This window comes from Nicotiana sylvestris, chromosome 2 (genome assembly GCF_000393655.2).
Source record: "Nicotiana sylvestris chromosome 2, ASM39365v2, whole genome shotgun sequence".
In the NCBI taxonomy this organism is placed as follows: Eukaryota; Viridiplantae; Streptophyta; class Magnoliopsida; order Solanales; family Solanaceae; genus Nicotiana; species Nicotiana sylvestris.
This window is the reverse complement of record NC_091058.1, coordinates 216,267,122-216,278,400: the sequence shown is the minus strand read 5'-3', so window position 1 is coordinate 216,278,400 and position 11,279 is coordinate 216,267,122. Positions and strand designations below refer to the sequence as shown.

At 36.6% G+C, this 11,279-nt stretch overlaps 1 non-coding gene across 1 annotated transcript; it reads right to left on the bottom strand.

Annotated features, from left to right (window-relative positions):
- Nucleotides 1–773: 773 nt before the first annotated feature.
- Nucleotides 774–845, bottom strand: TRNAD-GUC (transfer RNA aspartic acid (anticodon GUC)). The gene has a single exon. It is a non-coding gene; the product is annotated as a tRNA-Asp (tRNA).
- Between the last annotated feature and the right edge of the window lie 10,434 nt (nucleotides 846–11,279).

Sequence of the window (11,279 nt, the reverse complement as noted above, 5' to 3'; positions counted from 1 at the left end):
TACAAACTATGGGTTTGGTTGTTGTTGGTTTGGTTCGGTTTTTCGGTTCCTAGTAAGCTAATGATAAACCGATAATAGTAAAACAACACTAAACAACAATCTGAAAATAATTTGCTAAATTTATGCTTTTTTATATATTTATTTCGGAACTGAAAGTTTATTTACCTGTTTATACGAAAAAAATAAACAAAAAACAAACTAAAAGTTTACTTTCTCAAGCTTTAGGTACTATAGTCTTGCAATTTGAGTTTGCTTTCTTTACTCTTGTCGTAGATTTTTTTTCTAACTCTTTTATTAGGAAAAAGTATGTGTGTAGGTTAGAGAATTAGATTCTCTCAAGGAAAAGAAAATTGGTTGATTCCTATTCTTTTGGGCTTAGACAATCTTTTAAGATATAAGCAGGATAAATTAAAATTCAAAATAATAATTAAAATGCATAAAGTATTTAAAATTATTTACGAAAAGATATTATATCATATATCAATAATTATTTATATTTTTATATAATTAATCGGTTCGGTTCGATTTTTTTCGGTTTTTTATAATAGAACCAAAATCAAACCAAATATTATCGGTTTTTAAAATTTAAAACCAAAACCAATCCAAATCAAGAAAAATATCGGTTTACTTAATCTGTTTGGTTCGATTTTCGGTTTAGATCGGTTTTCTGTCAAACCGTGAACAGCCCTAGCTGTAGCTTTGAAGGCTTAAAATTTGTCGTACTTACTTTTTTCAGTTTGCCAAACAAAATTAAAAAATTAGATAAAAACAAACGCCGTTGCCGGGGATCGAACCCGGGTCACCCGCGTGACAGGCGGGAATACTCACCACTATACTACAACGACTTGGTTGTTGTTTTGCCTTTCATAAAAATAAATAATAACGTTCACACATATCTAAAATGAAAGGAAGTTCATTTGTTCAGTTCAAATTACCCGAAAAAATGTTACTACTACTATTACTTATTGAATATTTGGATATTATAATCAAATTTCTTGATTTAAGTCAATATATTCATGTTGGAAGACTATTTCAAAGATCGATCATGGGACTCCCGATATAGTGCTGGTATAAAAATTTAATACCATTTTAATACTTTATTTCGTTAGCAAATCTGGTATAAGTTATCCCGGGATTAAAATTAGTACACGGAATAATTTATACCTTGTAGGGGATGGGGTATCTAGTGTCGGGATAACTTAGAAATTATGCAATTGTCATTTTTAATACAACATACCAAATAGTGAATACAAAACAATACCAGGATAACTAATCCGACATAATTTATTCGAGTATAACTTATCACAGCATAAACCATATTCAAACCAGATGACCCCTTAATGAGTAGGCGAAAGTAGGAAGAGCTCGGAAGAAACCAAGACACTGGATGTATTTTTGTGGAAGAAAGAAAAGATGTAAACTAGATGAACAAACAAAGAAAATAAGATTAGTACAATATCTGCTAAATCATCAAATGGAATAATGTCCTGTATATGTCAATTTTCACACAATAAATTAAAAGAAAATGATAATTACCAAGCTCTCACTAAAAGAGAGAGACCTCTAAAACCATCTGCTACCTTAATTAATCTTCCCAAAAAACTAGAGAAGTGGATGAATATTCCTCTCGATGATTAAAAAAAAAATGTCAGCCCGGTGCACTAAACTTTCGCTATGTGCGGAGTTCGGGGAAGGGCCGGACCATAAAGGTCTATCGTACGTAGTAGACCTACGCAAGAGGCTGTTTCCACAGCTCAAACTCGTAACTTCTTGATCACATGACAATAAATTTACCAGTTACACTAAGGCTCCCCTTCTTCCTCTCTCTGATAAAATTTAAAGAAAAAATTAATAAAAAATGGGTACGCATGATTTTCTTTTCTTGTTTTTGGGTATCAACCTTTACAAAGAAATGACCAAAGGTAACACATGATTTAATTTACTTTCTAGTCAATATTAGAAGAAGCTGACAACATATTTACCATAATTTGCATAACCTTAACTCTCATTTGTAAATCCAAAATATAATCAGCTGTCTCTCTAAAAATCCCTTCCACCCCCATTGATGCCTCGCAGTTTGGAATCAACTTCTTGAGTACCCTAATCTTCCTTCCAATCTCATGATTCTCGGACCTTCTAGAACCTTCTAGGCGTACCTTTCTTTTCATTAGAATGCTTCTACACCTTTTGCTTTTGATATTCTTCACCCGTTGTGTCCTTATTTAGCGAGGAAAAATTCGATCGTTAAAAGTCCAAATCCGATCACTACTAGTTGAGAGTTTGATAGAAGGATGTGAAGGGAAGAGGAAAAGGGTGCTTGTTTTATAGAAGAAAAAATGTGGCTAAGTTTGTAATCCATTAGGCCATAATTAATATAGGATAATGCTAAATATTTTAAGGCCGCAAAGTTGACGGCAAAGCAAACAAAGGAATCATCAACACAATTATGTCTTCCATTGGAATTGGAGATATTCAAATAATCAATGAATTATAAAGAGCCAAGTGTACTTTAATTGTTTGTGGTGGCTAATAGGATTGCATGTTCTCCCACATGAAGCCACATGATTCTTATTTTCACCACCCCAACCATACATGGCTCGAAACCTCCTTATTCCAACAAGGACTCAACGTGCATATATAACAAATTATTAGGATCTAATGAAATCAATGTCGTTCATTTGAATGTTTGTGTCTATGACTTAGTTTATTTGTTGTGATAATTAGTTTGGTGTTGTCAAATAGGTGTCTAAGTAAACTGATATAGAGTTGTAAAATATTTGAGAAATGACTATTATAACTGTCTCATATATGCCCCTGTACAATTCGAACTAGGTCTAACTTGCCCTCACATATATTCCACGTGGCTTTATGAGTCTTTCGTTAGTGATGGAGGGCATATACGAGCTCATTTGTTGACAGCAAGGGCAGAATAGAGACCAACTTTTAACGGAGGGCTAGCATGTCCTATTTCATATAGTAAAGGGGCATTTTAGGTCCTTTTTCGTATTATATATTAATCTAAATTTTTATTAAGTTGTTATCTGTAATTAATTTTTTCATGATATGATGGTGAATTTTTTTTTCTAAAGATATTCATATATTGAAGTTAAACTCGTGAAAACGTTAAGAACTAGGGTTAACTATAAAGGAATCGATCTGAATGTTGATATATATTATTTTTCAGCTAATATTTTTAAATCATGCTTCGCAATCAAGGGCATGTACCTTTTTATTTATTGCGGAGTCATTTGTTTGGTGAGGTGTACTAAACCTATTGAATGTCGAATTTTTCTCTGTCGTCCACTCGACGTCGTAGTCACTTGCAAGAACAACCACATCTAGGGCCCTATTCTAAATGAACACAGAATCGAAGGCTTTGATACCACTGGAGGGGGAGATTTGTGGGGTCCAGCCCCTTAATTTAAGGAAGAAGTTTTCTTACTTGCTTCAGTTTTCAATATAGGCAGCAGCAGCCCACGTTTTCTTTGTCTGTCAAAGAAAGTAGGCTGCAGAACATTGAAATGTCAAGTATGGGAGGCTCGTTTTTGCCTATAAAATGAGAGCTTCGGCTCTCATTTTTTATTATCAATCTCCGAGGAAAATATATCTGAGAGCTAGAAAGAAAGAGTGAGGTTTCACAGACAGGATATAAGAAAATAGTCTGTGAAGAAAATAGAGAGTGTGAGCGATATTATAGTGAGGTGAAATATCAAAAAGGGGTTATTTCTTTTGAGTATTGTAGCGGTCTTTGTAGTATTTTTACTCGGGCCTACAAAGTGTAAATTCCTTACTATAATGATATCAGTTGCTCCTCTCGGGGTCGTGGTTTTTCCCTTATTCAGAACGGTTTTCCATGTAAAAATCTTGGTGTCATTGTTACTCTTTTATTCTTGTTAATTACCGTATCTCGGTACTACATTATTATTCCGCTTTTATTACCGTGAATATTATTTTCGTAGGGGTTTATTCCCAACAATTCCAACACACACGCATGCATGATTTGAATGAAAACATCCTGGATTATTCCTTTTTTTTTTGCACTTTCCAAATTCAATGCATACATAATGTGAATGGGGACTCAATTGTCCTCATTCCAGCTCACGAATGGATGACGTGGCACCACACACGTAATTCACCTTTTTTGAGGCTGTTGTCCTCGTGTTAGCTTCATGTTTCCCAAACAGGTCCTTAATTTAATCAATCTTGTCGTCCTATTTCGGTGCTTACATTGGACATTTGCTAATGTTTGTCTATAAAAAGTGAGCTTATAATCTTCATTGTTGGGGCATTGAGATAAGGAAATTAGATCACATTCTGACCATGTCCTCGCGAACGTTTTTTTTTCTCATATAATTAGAAAAAACTTATTAAATTAATGATTCTTTGAAAATTTGGTTCAAGGAATGCCAAGGACGCATAGACTTCTTTGTTTATTAATTAAAATTGGAAGAAATTTATGAAACGCCAGGCTTTCTTATTGCCTCATCCAACAATGAACTTGAGTTTAATTGCATCTGACTTAGTTCTTTGTCATCATATGAAATTAGCATTCGCCTTCTATGAGTAAAACTCTATTCTCTAGCTAAAAGCGGACTCAGGATTTTAACATGCGATGAAAGTACCACAGTTTTTACTAGTGAAAATCAGTCGTAAATCTTGGTATAACTTTGTTACCTTAGCCTGGAAAACAGCCTAGTAAACTAGGCCTCTTTTTATCCCGATATTGAGTAAAACTCTATTCTCTAGCTAAAGGCGGACTCAGAATTTTAACGTGCGAAAGGGGCACCACTTTGCTTTTACCAATGCCCCCTAAAGACTTTCACTGTTGGGGGTGTATTTTTAGTCTTAGTCAAAATAGGTCAAGGGCGCATCGGAACGATCGGTAGCTGCTTAGTTTCATCTGAGAGTTTAATCTCTTTAATCCTTATTGCATTTTTCAAAGAAAAAAAAGATAAGAGTCAAGCCCATAAGCAGTGACAACGCCCTATGAAGACTCGCTTTTGCTACTGGTCCGGTGGGTTTCCTTAACCAAACGACTACCTATGAGTTGTTGGCTCATTCTTCAACAGGCACGCAGTTAGAGTCCTGAATGCTCCTACTGCTTGAGAGCTTATATCTTAATTATCATAATCATTTCCATAGACACATACGTATACAAAGTTTCTATCGAAGCTTAAGGGGTCAGTGACCCCTCATTGTTACAAGCAAATCCAACTTTGTTCTAGTAGATTCTCATACGCTGAGATAGATGAATTAATCTAGATGATAAGTGAATGATATTTGAGACTATCAATGCCTATTATCGAGTAAGTCATTTCTGTCGTCTTAACCAGTATACCATAATTGATTTTATATTGTGAAGTTTTTTGTATTTTAATTCAGAATGAAATAATGGGGGTGTTAATTATGACATCCTCTATCAAGAACATGCATGCCCATGAAAGATGTTTTTATGCATATACAAGTGCCATAAATAGAACGAAAGGTGTCGGAAGAGGTTATCGTGGCACAATATAGAGTCATAGAATTAGAGAATCAGATAGTAAGGTATTGTCATCTCATTGTCTTTGGTTTGGGACCCAAATAACAGTTCCTTTGCTGTATCAATTGCATAGTGCAGCAAAGGCGAGTCGGTCCTGATAATCCTTCCGTTTTCTTTTACCATTTGTATTTTGCGCTTCCCTTGAAAAAAGTATTAATTAATTGTTTATTTTACTAAATTATCCTTATTTAATGATACTCTGAAAATCTAAATTTAACTACGAATACTCCAACTGTAACGATCCGACCAGTCATTTTGAACTCTAGCGCGTCGTTCGGCAGTTTGATGCCATGAGTAGCTTCACTTTAAGCACTATGACTTGCACGCGTAGAAATTTCGGGAAGTTCGGAGTTGATTTGGAAAGAAAATCCTCATTTCAGAAGCTTTAAGTTGAAAGAATTGATTGAGGTTTGATTTTTGAGTAAACGACCTCGGAATTGGGAATTGAAGGTTCAAATAGGTTCGTATGATAATTTTGTACTTGGGCGTATGTCCGGATTGGGTTTTAAATGACCGGGAGCGTTTCGGCGCCTATTGTGGAAGTTGACATTTTTGGAAGAATTTCATAAATTTGAGTTGAAGTGTATTTCAATGTTATCAATGTCCGTTTGGGATTCCGAGTCTGGGAATAGCTCTGTATGGTGATTTTGGTATTGGGAGCGCATCCGAAGTGGATTTGGAGGTCCGTAGGTCATTTTAGGATCATTTGGCGAAAGTTAGAAAATTGAAAGTTTTTAAGAAGTTTGACTGGAAGTGGACTTTTTGATAACGGAGTCAGATTCCAATTTCAGAAGTTGGAGTAGGTCCGTAATGTCGAATGTGACTTGTGTGTAAAATTTGAGGTCAATCGGACGTAATATGATAGGTTTCGGCATCGGATGTAGAAGTTTGAAGCTCTAAAGTTCATTAAGCTTGGAATGGAGTGTGATTCATGAATTCGGCGTTGTTTAACGTGATTTGAGGCCTCGAACAAGTTTATGTTATGTTTTTATACTTGTGGAGGTGTTTGGTTTGGAGCCCCGAGGGCTCGTGTGAATTTCGAATATTCGGGAGGATGTGTTTCTTGGCAGCAGTTGCAGGTCTCGCAAATGCGAGAATTTGTTCGCCTTTGCGAACCTCACATATGCGAGAAGGGCTTCGCAATTGCGATAGAGCCTAATCTGGGACAAAGTTTGCATTTGTGATAATTTGGTCGCATTTGCGACCCCAGCAGAGTCCGCATTTGCGACTCATTGGTCGTATTTGTGACCTTGGCAGTGGAGGCCCATGTTCGCATTTCCGATGGTTTTGTCGCTGATGATAGGCTATAATTACGTGTTTTAGTTGATTATTACACTCTAATTTACTGCATTTTAGTTGAGTTTGCGCTTTAATCGCTAGTGTTTTGCACTAATTATGTGTTTTATGCCTTGTAGGTGTGATTCTGAGCTATATAGATGTTATGGAATGAATTTAAGTGATTTGAAGCTTTGATGTCTGAGTAAAAGCTCAAGGAATTAAGCCGAGATCGTGTTCAGGGGTGAAATTTGATAGTTGAGAACAAATGAAGACTCGATGAGGCATATTGCGCACTGTCTAGTAAAATGAACATAAAATTTTACTCAGAACTCCATTTTGGCTCCATTGGAAAGATAACTCAAAGGGCTACAACTTTCATATTTTGCGTTTGTCCATATTCCAAACGTAACAGGATGAAAAACCGATATTTCACCGCGACCGCGGCAGAACCGCGGCAGAGTGCAGACGCAGACAATTGAAGAATCAGAGGCTATGTTTGGTCGCGGTTTGACCGAGACCGCGGTAGAACTGCGGCAGGAGGCGGAATTTCAGGGACTAAAGTGCAAAACAGGGGATTTTTAGCCCAAAACCCTATTTTAAATACTAGACTCCGCCCAAGAGAGGCATGTATTGTTTTGGAGAGTATTTTGGCAAGAAGAACAAGTGTGAGAGATCACCCAAAACATCTTGGTTTCTTCTTCTCTTTATTTTTCTTGCAAGTTTATTGATGAATATTGTTTTAGTTTATTTACCCATAGTTATGAGTAGCTAAATCCTTTGTCTAAGGTTTTGATGGAACCTATTTGGGGATGAACTTCTTGTTTATGTGAATACAAATTACTAGTCTCAATCTTTATTTGTTCAACTTTGTGTATGTTGTAGTTAATTGATAGGATCCTCAATTAGCTGTGCCTATTTAGTGTGCATAACTCGGGAGAGAGTGCATATTTAGGTTATTGTTGAACAACACCACTCCCAAAGTATAAGAGGGATCTATAACTGCGGGTTTAAAGGCGGGATTAGGGATAACGAAGCCTTGGGTGCAATCTAAAGTGAACCGTGTTAATTAGAGCTAGCTAGTGTACCTCAGGAGAGTGCATTGAGTATATTACTGTTATTACTCGGGAGAGAATTACGGTAAGATGAGCATTCATGGTTGATAGAGAGGTGTTGGTCAATTTGTATGAAGCATAAACAGAAGGGATTCCATCAATAGGGGAAGTCATTACCTTAGCGTCTTCTCATTATTGTTTACAACCTTAGCATCCTTAGTTTACAGCTGTTTATTTACTTGCAATTTTAGTTATTGAAGACACCATTAACTATGATTCAAACGTTTGGGGAAATTGGTTCTCAAGAGTTTAGTAGTTCTAAAGATAGTGATTGATAGGTTAATTCTCTGTGGATTCGACTCTGGGCAGAATACTCAGGTTATATTTGCAACGTCCGCATTGGCCTTTTTATACGGCATAGTTGGGCGTGATCAGTCGCATTCGCGAATAAGGTGTAGCAAATGCGACATCTGAGGCATGTGCACAGCTTATTAATTGTGAAACTTAGACCATTTAGCTCATTTCCTTTCATCCCTTTGGAGATTTTTGGAACTTTTGGAAGAGGGTTTTCACCTAGCACTTTGAGGTAAGTAATTTCTACACAACATGAGTTAAATACATAGATTATGGGTAGATTAACATGTAAAAATTTGGTAAAATCAAGGGTTTAGATGAAAACTTAGGTTTTGGATAAAAATGATATTTCACTACAAAAATGGTTATGGAATTTGGTAAAAATCATACTCCCTCCGTTCCAATTTATGTGAACCTATTTCCTTTTTGATCTGTTCCATAAAGAATGACCCCTTTCTAAATTTGAATATAATTTAGCTTAAACTTACAATTCTACCCTTAATGAGAAGCTTTTATAACCACACAAATATTCTAAGCCCCTTTTTGAGTTGTTTATGACCACAAATTTCAAAATTCTTCATTTTTTCTTAAACTTCGTGCCCAGTCAAACACGTTCACATAAATTGGAATAGGTTATGGATAACAACTTTCTTCGAAAATTTTCGGAACCCGAGCACGTGGGCCCGGTGTTAAAATTTAGGAATCTCATATTTAGGGTTGGGTAATCACTTTAATAGTTGGAATATGAATTTTTGAACATGTATTGATTAGTTTATACACTATTTGATTAGTTTTGGATTTATTCGGCACCGAATTGAGAGTTTGAGCATAGCCTTGGACCGGAAAGTGGGCTTCGGAGCAAGGTAAGTCTCCTTTCTAATCTTGTAAGAGGAAATTAACCGCATATGTGAACTAAATAATTATGTGCTTCAATTTGTGGGGTCTATGTACGCACGAGGTGATGAGAGTCCATACGTAGCTACTAGCTATGCCTATGTGCGGGCAGTTTTAGGTTTACATCATGCCTTGTTGATATTGTTATTTGATTTGTGGTTATTGTTTTCCTTGAGGAGAAGCAAGATTGAGGTTGCGTATTAATTATCTTGAAAAGAACTGAAATTGAGGAATTTAAGATTTTAAAAGTTTTCATTTGAACTTCGTATTTTCGAAAAGAAATTGAGGAATATTATAATAACTTAAGAAATCTATGTGTAACTGCGTCGCAATTATATTCCACGAGCGGGGTAAATTTCCACTACTCTCATGGGAGCTGGTCGTTCGTCTCGGCAGGTTAAATAGATACATCTATGGTTCGTGTCGTTCGACCCACGGCAGTGCATAATTTATATTTATATGTTGGATCGGGACGTACGACCTCGGTATGGTTTGCGCATGATTGTATTGGTTTCTTTGGAATTTATAATAATTGATATTACTTCATTGGCCTGAGATATAAATTGATAAATGATAAAAAATAAATTTGGAAAAATTCTTATTAATAAAAGAATAGTTTACTTACTTCATGATATTGAGCTCACAGCCGTTCTATATAACCCATGCTTAAGTATATCATTGGTATATTAATGTTGGCTCATAGTAAGTGTCGGAGTCGACCTCTCGTTGCTGCTTCTTCGAGGTTAGACTGGATACTTACTGGGTACGCGTTGAATCTCGTACGCATACTACACTTGCTGCACATTTTGTTCTACAGGTGCATATATGTATAGTGGCCTTGAGGGTGAAATGGTGCAGTTGATACGGGGACTTAGGTGAGTTGCATCTTATGTTACGATCCGCTGCCAATAGAGTCTCCTTCAGAGTGTTTATATTTTCTTTCGTGTCCAAATTTATATTCCGGACAAATGCTGTATTTTATTTCATTTCCTAGTTGATGCTCATGCACTTGTGACACCAGGTTTTAGGGTGATTATGGGTTGTTCAGTATTGAAATTGTTAAAACATTATTATTTACTCTGAAATTTCCATCTTCTACTACTTAATTGAAGGAAAACTATGATTTCGAAAATATTAAAATGAGACCTAAATTAAGTATTTAGTGTTGGCTTGCTTGACAGCACTGGCACCATCATGATCTTTAATGGATTTTGGGTCGTTACAACATGGTATCAGAGTACTAGGTTCACTTAGGTCTCACGAGTCATGAGCAAGTCTAGTAGAGTCTTGCGGATCGGTACGGAGACATCTGTACTTATCTTCGAGAGGTTACAAGGCTGTTAGGAGCACTTTCCTTCTTGATTCCTCATCATACGATTTGATTCCCTTGAGGCTTATGCCTTCATTTCCTTCGTATTCAATCTTATGTGGCATGAAACACTTGTTATAAATTGGGAATCGAGGAATTGTAATGGTACTATAGACGTGGTGCAGGATGTTTCTCCCTTCTGGGCTAATGTCGTCGCCTTACGGAAGGATGTTCTGTCATTTCAGCTCACTAGTTGTACTTCTGAGAGTTTTGAGGCTATGCACAGGTTTCTTTGATGCTCATGAGTTGTTATCTCACAATATTGATGTGATGGTAGGATGCTTGTCTGTGTGTCGGGGCAGTGAATGAATTGAAAGAAGGTTTACTCAGTGCATGATTCAGAGATTCAGTATTTTATTTCCGGTGGAGGAAAGGCAATCGGCCTACGAATGCTCAGATTTGGGTTGATGGAGTAACAAAACTTGGTATTTTCGAGCGTGGTAGAATTTTCATCAGTAATGTGGTGTCGTCGCCCTTGATCGAATGTTTTAAGTCCGTCGGTGTTATAGTATTCGTCAAAATCTCCCTCGGGGCAGGGTAGTGTGAAATAGTGTCGAAGAAGCGGCTATCAAAGATAGTGGAGTGCAACAATTTCGGAATTGAATGGGCATTTCTAATGTAGATGGCTCAAGGAAAATGGTCTTCGGAAAGGTTTAAAGTTGGTAGCGATCTATTGATCCAGGTGCTATAGAGATGGATTTCTAATTTAAGGCTACGACTGGGCAGTGAAGGATGAGGAAGAACATATGGGAGGTGTCTTGCGGTGGTTCAATTTCTAGAAGGTCGGGTG